The following is a 6,919-nucleotide window of genomic DNA, read 5'->3' as shown; positions in this document are numbered from 1 at the left end:
GTTTGCAAACCCGAGGGTGTGGAAAAGAGAAAGCTGAGAACTGAAATGGAAGCATGTCGCTTGCATCTGGGCCTGGGCAGGGGGGCCCAGCTGCTCGGCCCAGAGCAGCGGCTGTGAGCAGCAGCTTCTCCATCCTGGGACAGCCTCGCTGGGCAGCTGTCCTGGCTCTGCCCCAGGTCTGGCTGGGCAGCCTGCCAACTAGCTCTCAATTCTATAGCTTCAGAACTCATGCCCAGCCCCAGCTCATCTGTTTGATGACACCTCAGTGCTCAGAAACTGTTCTAACTTATCAGTGTTATCAGGTTACATGTCTGGAGGATAACATCATTCAAAAGCAATTTTTACTTAGCTTTGCAAAGGCCAACAGGTTGTTTTTCTTTTTCCCTAACGCATTCTCTCTTATCTTCCTAGTGATTTCTTACCAAAGATCTGTCACTTAATATTTTCGTTTCCCGTAATAAACCACACGTGGGTACATGAAAGAAGAGAAAAACAGTGTATGTACATATTATAGGTTTCTAGAACCAAGAGAATCTTAGAAAATATTCCTCTGTTTGTCAGAAGAGGAAACTGATAGCCAGGGAAATTAAGTAATTGTCATATAGCTAGTGTTAAAGCCAGATGGCTTTTTTACTCCCAGTTCAGTGTTTTTACTAAATTTCATAAAGCACTGAGGGAGGCCACCCTAAAATGACAAGCTGGCCATGTGATAAAGTGTTGAACTGAAGAATTGCATGGACAGCAGAGAGCTAACTCAACATCTCAGATGGTTTAAGGGTTTTTATTTTTAACCAGGGAAAAAAAATGAACAAAATCTCCTAAAAACCTCCTGAAATCCTGAACTGCATCTAGCAGAAAAAGGACAATTGGTCAAGGTTTCAGGAAGCCTGTGGAATATACGATCAGAGAACTTGACAGTGTCAACTGAGGCTCTTAACGTTATTAAGGGACAGGGGAAGAGTAGCTGAGGGAGAAATACTCTACAACTGAGGAAGAAGACAGACATAGAAGAATATTCTGGCCTTCTTTGTCCTCCTGGAAATCATATAGCCTTCATCCTAATCTTTCAGCAACAGCTTATAAAGAAGCAAACATTTCTTTAACAAACAAAATCTCTAGAAATTTCCTTGTGAAATGGCTTCTTTAACCAGTAAGGTCACTTTGATGGATACAGGGATATAGCATTTCAATTTATAGATAAATTGAAAACGTTGTATTAAAGAGCCTTAAGAAAATAGCCGCAATTTGTTGAGCATTTGCCGTGAGTTAAGCCCTGGACTAAATACTCTACATTCCTTTTTTCCTAGAGCTTTGCAACCAGTCCTTTAAGAAGATTATGGCCAGGACAGTCATTCCTGTTGCTGACCAGTCCTGTGCCTTCAGAGACGTTCAGCATCTTTGGTCCTTAGGCACTAAATACCAGGAGCAGCTTCCTATCACTCTAAAAATTAAAATGCGCTATAGAGGTGGTATTTCCCTGTCCCCAGCATGTTGAAAATAACTGTTAAGGAAATTAATGAATTTCAGAAACTTAAGGTTAAAAATAATTTTAAGAGTTCCATTAGTTAGTTTTTGTAGTTAATTTGTACAGAAAAAAATAATGTTAAAGAGACCAAGGGAGTGCTAGCACTGGCTTTTTTACTTGTTGATTTTGAGTTAATTCTCAGAAAAGCATATGTTTAGCACCTACTATGTACTGGGAAAATATGTTAGACATTTTTATCCCTACATATAAATGAATGTATTGTGTGTGTCTCTGTGTATTAGAGAGAGACATCAAGAATTATTATTTTAATACTAATCTTTGAAGAAAATAACGTTTAGAGAACCTAATTTGCTGAGCAGAAATTTTATTTAGGCTTCTTTCCACGATACTATAACTATATTGTGAATATCCAATGAAGTTGTCCTACTGGCAATTGGAAATGGAATTTGGGAACATGGTAAAAAGAGATCCAGCTGTAGTTATAGCCATAAATTTGGGGGGGAAAAAGAATGAATATGCGAAAGTCAGTCACAGTTAGCACATCAGAGCTGTGTCTTGTACAATAAATATTATGATAAATATTTATAAGTAAATGACACAGGGAAGGAACCATAATTAGGACCAGGAAAGAAAGATAGGAAATAACTTGAATGGTGCAACATCAAAGAAGAAAAAGTATTAGGAAATATTGGAGAGATAAGGAGAGGTATCGTCAAGGATGCTGAATGCTGGTCAGAGGTGAAAGTGATAGAGGAATGGGAAAAAATTCTAGAGTCTAGTAAGTCTTCTTGGAACTGAAAGCCAATAAATTGAAGACATCTCCAGGGTGTGACAGATTTTGGAAAATCTTTGGAAAGCAATCATTTATTTAAAAAAAGAAATACTTTGAACTGGTTTGAGCATGAAAACAAAACATTAAGAAGTCAACACAGAGAAACAGTTGCTTACAATGGTGCAGTATTTGAAAACAAGCTTCTGGGGAATTTACCAGAGTGTGAAAGAGTTACCAAAACAGATCCACTCTGGCTTAGAGCCCTTTCAAGTGTGTGATGGGGCTGTAAGCATCTTCTCTGAGATAAATGTGAGATAATTTTTGGGAGAGAGCCTTACCATTTTTAGACACCTCTCCTCCTGGAGACAGAAGCTTTATGTGAGGCAGTGGGGTTATCTGAGGCAGTTATATGGTTAGAAGACTTTCCTATACACACATCCTTAAATGAGCTGTACCTTCCCCTTAACAGGAAAAGATCTCCTGTTGTCTTGCATAGACCACGGCAGCTCTGTGATGGGATGGGCTCCCTAGTGGTGAGCTCCGGGGACCGCAGATATTTTGTTCTACAGTCAGTCTGCCGAGCTAAAGAGCAGAGGATGTGGCCAGGGTAGGAGGAGGGGCATTTGTACATATGTGAGCGTATGTGTGTGTGTGTTTTCTCATTTCCGCTTCCCCTTTCAAGCTGGCAACAGCATTTTAATGAAGACAAAGATACAATATGCAATATGATACCTTCTCCCTGTCCTCACCTCCATCCCACCCGGGAAGGGCTGTGCCCATCTCTGAGAACTGCTTTGCCTCAAACTCAGCTCTTTACCAGCGAACAGGTGAGTACAACTTCCACCTCAATTTTAAGACTGTACTGATTTAGGATGGTGCCGGGAGATAGGAGGAAACAAGTCAAAGAAAAATCAGGCTGCGAAGAAAATGGAAATGTCAGGAGAAAAGCTCCCACATCCCTGACTTCAACCTTAAAAAATACATCACTGCGCCTCTTGGAACACGGTCTCTTTATTTTTTTTTTCCTTCCTATTATCAGAGAGGTACTCTTGCTAGGGTCACAGAACATGGGTTCCTTTGACGGCCTGAATTAATATTTAGGAATTTTTCATCCTTCTCACCTGAGAAGTTCCTCTCTGTGTCTTGCTGTCCTCACTTTTGCTTCATTTCAGTCTGATTCTAACTTGGAAAAGTTCTCAAGGAGAAAAGTTTCTTAGCTTCATCTGGGTCCCATTCTAGCATCCATAACTCTGACTCTCGGGAATACCTAGCCAGAATTAATTTTGCTTTTTGTGGGTATGACCACTTTCTTCAAAAGCTGTAGAAGAAAGTTGCTGAGGAGATAACTATAGCAACATATACTAGGGTGAAAGGGGAGGGAGAATTTATACAACTGGACGACACCGGGCCAAATTTACTGGAAGGCTCAAGATCAATAACCACCTGTCAGGTTTGGTGTTCAAGCCGTACATCTCAGAGATGGATCGATGAATATATTGACCACTTAATGACCTGTGTAATCCTGAGGAGGGATGGGGTCTGCTCCTCCAACACACCTGGTCTCAGTGGTAGCCAGGCTGAGCATGTCACCACCTGCATGAGTTTGGGGGAAGGTAGAGGAGTGGAAAGATCCTCTACGCTGGGGTTTTCCCATGCCCTGCTTGATACTGAACCCACCATTGGGTGGAGGAGCAGAGGTGCGTCCCCAGTGTAGAACAAGGACAAGATGAAAGAGCCCCCCAGAACTGATAAGACCCCAAGTGTTTGGAAGAGATCCCCAGTGACTCTGTCTACCACAAATAGCCCTAAATAGAGAGGCAAGGGAACTTTCTAGACAGTACACAGCAGTGCCCAGGATAGGAGGTTGGAGGTTGCAGACTTTCGACTTGTGTGTCCAATCTTCAGTTATTAGGCTTGAGTGATGAGAGCTAAAGATCTGGTCTAATTTTCCTGTAACTTGAAACATTATTAGGAATAAGGTAAGACAGGTTTATTATCTATCTCTACTGAGAATATCAGAGATAACAAGCTAAAGCTATCACAAGAGAGATAGAAAGAGATCTTACAAATGATTTTTTCTTCACGTGCACCCCAAGGAGTTTAGAAACTCTTTACACCCATGCTAAAGACACTTTCTCATAACTCCTTTGCTCTACTGAAACTTAGATGGAGTCCTGTGATTAAGCATAATGTAGTAGCCGTGGAGACCCAATACCATCATTTGGTTAATGATTCATATTCTGTTAGAAAATGGAGAGGAAGTTTGGTCCCAGCCCAGGTGATGATTCACATAGTAAGAGGAAATGATCAGACATCTATCTCCACTTGATAACTGCCAACTGTTCTGTTTACAGCCTAAAGGACAAGACAAAGGTGGGTATTCCAGTACCCACAGTACTGTGTGCCCGGCCCACACATGGGCCTACTGCAAAAAGGCTTAAACACAGATTTTGAGAAGAAGAAAAGAGGGTGTAGATATTGTGAAAGAAAAAGAGGGAAGAATAAACATGAGTATCTGAGGGACAGAGCTTCATTACCAAGGAAATGAGACTGAAGAATTAAAGATAGGAATTCACAGAACTAACTCAGTGATCGAGAAGTCTGCTTATTCTCACTCCTGTTTCTAGACTGAACTACCTGTAAACCAGTCCAGGCAAACTGATATCTCTTATTCTTGATGCCTTGATGATAGCCCATCCAGATGAAAGGATCTAGTGTCTCCCAAAACGGACAGCACGTGATCCCTTTTTTCCAAATGTACAACTTTAATATTTCCTGTAGGAGTTTACAAGGCTCCCATAAAACTCATCCACATCGTGGAGGTAGAAGTAAGTAAGAAAGAGGAGAGAAAAAGTGGCTGTAGATGGTCTTTTTTCGGGATTTATTCAGCTAAACTTATTTGTGGGAGGGAGGGGATGAAAAGAGAGAGGAAACGAGTTACAAAAGTGAATGGGCATTTTTCTTGGTATTATTTATCAAATAGCATCCCTCTTTTCTCCTCAAATCAATTGAACTGCTGCCTTAGACCACAAGAAGTCTCAAAAATGCTGCACTCAGGGTAATTTTTGTTCTGATGATTTCCAAATGGCAGTGACATGGGAGAGGGTTAGAGATGAGCAAGACATTGCCTATCTGTGAAGGAGTGTGAGAGCCTGTTGCAGGGGTTGGGGGTATAGAGAATGGGGGTTAGTCAACCTGGCTTGAGGTGGACTTTGTCCTCGTTGAAAACCGAGAAACTGGCTGTCCTGGGATTTCCCACAACCCCTTGCAAGAGTGGTGATGTCTATCTTGGCTGTGACTGCAGAAAAGATGCATAAGTTGCGGAAGGTCTTACAGGCCTCATCATGGAAACTCCGTTTCCTTTTTCTCTCCTCCCACGCTTGTTTTCACTCTCAGCCCCAATTCACAGGCAGTGCTGGGGTATAGGCACAGTACAGCCAGAAGAGAAGAGAAGTCTGTCTGATACACGTCCCGGGAGGAGGCCCAGCGTGCTCAAGAGAAACCTAAGGTTGGGTCTTGGAAACCAAGAGTGAGGAGGAAGGCTGTGTGATATAAAGGAAGAAAGCACACACCTGGGACTCAGAACTTGTGTGTGTCCTGTTGATAACAGTTAATATTCTATGTGACTTCAGATAAGCCTCTCTCTCTCTTTCTGCCTCTGTCTCTCTCTCTGTGTCAGTTTCCTTCACTGCAAAATGAGCGATCAGGATTAGATGATCTCTCTGATCGCTTTGGGCGTTAAGTAAGAACAGAGGACCCATTTACTGCTTATTTTTTATCTCTTCTTAACAGCGTCATCCTTCTTTCACCATGTGGATTTGATGCACACTTCTGTACCCTGCTGCCCACTCCTTCTCCTTCCTTCTTTCCTTATTCCTGAAAATGTTCCAACTTTAGTGAATGGCTTAGACTGAGGGGAAATTAATAACAATAATAACTATATTTATTAAGCACCTCCTTTATACATCAGGGACTTAGTATGCATTATCTGATTTTTGATTTTTAAACCCCAATAACCCAACAAGTTTGGTACACTATGTTTTATGTTATGTACACTATGTTTATTTGAAGAAACTCAGGTTTAGAGGGGATAAGGAATTTCACTGAGGACACATATGCAGTAAGTAGACAGAACTGTGATTTCAGACAAGCTTTACTCCGATTGCACAGCCCCACACTCTTTCTCCAGTTTTCCTCCTCAAGAGTTGGCCATCCTTCCTAGACCCCTTCAAAATATCCCCACGGTAAGACATCTGTAACTAGAGCTGATATTTGGCAGGTACAGATTGGTAGGCCCATATGGTTGCTAAGATATTAAAATATGTTCATATCAGATTATGATAAATATTCATCATTCCAAGACCGCTGAGTGCCCATCACTAACCCTGCTACCCCAGCTCTTCCCACAAGACTCCCCAGATGGCACCAAAAACTCAGTGCCAAGCTAGCCACGCACTTGTAGGACCCAGTCGCAGCACCGTGACTGGTGTCACCTCTGAGTTGCCTGTGCTATTCCATAACCATTGCTAAATGTTCTGAATGCCACAGCAGTCTAAAAGTAACGTGAAATTCCAGGCAGACTCTCTCCTCTTACCTAGAACCTAGCTGGGCCCTGGCTGCTAAAGCACTCTAAGCCTGAGGAAGGCAAAACTGCTTCATAA

General features: G+C 41.9%; 1 protein-coding gene across 1 annotated transcript in view; it reads left to right on the top strand.

Moving 5' to 3' along the window:
- The first annotated feature begins 2,953 nt into the window (after positions 1 to 2,953).
- The window catches only part of TESPA1 (thymocyte expressed, positive selection associated 1), a 42,281-nt gene continuing 38,315 nt past the window's right edge, over positions 2,954 to 6,919 (top strand). Inside the window, exon 1 of the mRNA XM_036866483.1 lies at positions 2,954 to 3,085. The gene's annotated coding sequence lies outside the window, so the exon portion shown is untranslated. The remainder of the gene's footprint in view (positions 3,086 to 6,919) is intronic.

The sequence above is a fragment of the Balaenoptera musculus genome, chromosome 10 (genome assembly GCF_009873245.2).
Source record: "Balaenoptera musculus isolate JJ_BM4_2016_0621 chromosome 10, mBalMus1.pri.v3, whole genome shotgun sequence".
Taxonomy (NCBI): Eukaryota; Metazoa; Chordata; class Mammalia; order Artiodactyla; family Balaenopteridae; genus Balaenoptera; species Balaenoptera musculus.
The sequence above is the reverse complement of the archived record's forward strand: the minus strand, read 5'-3'. Positions and strand labels throughout refer to the sequence as shown.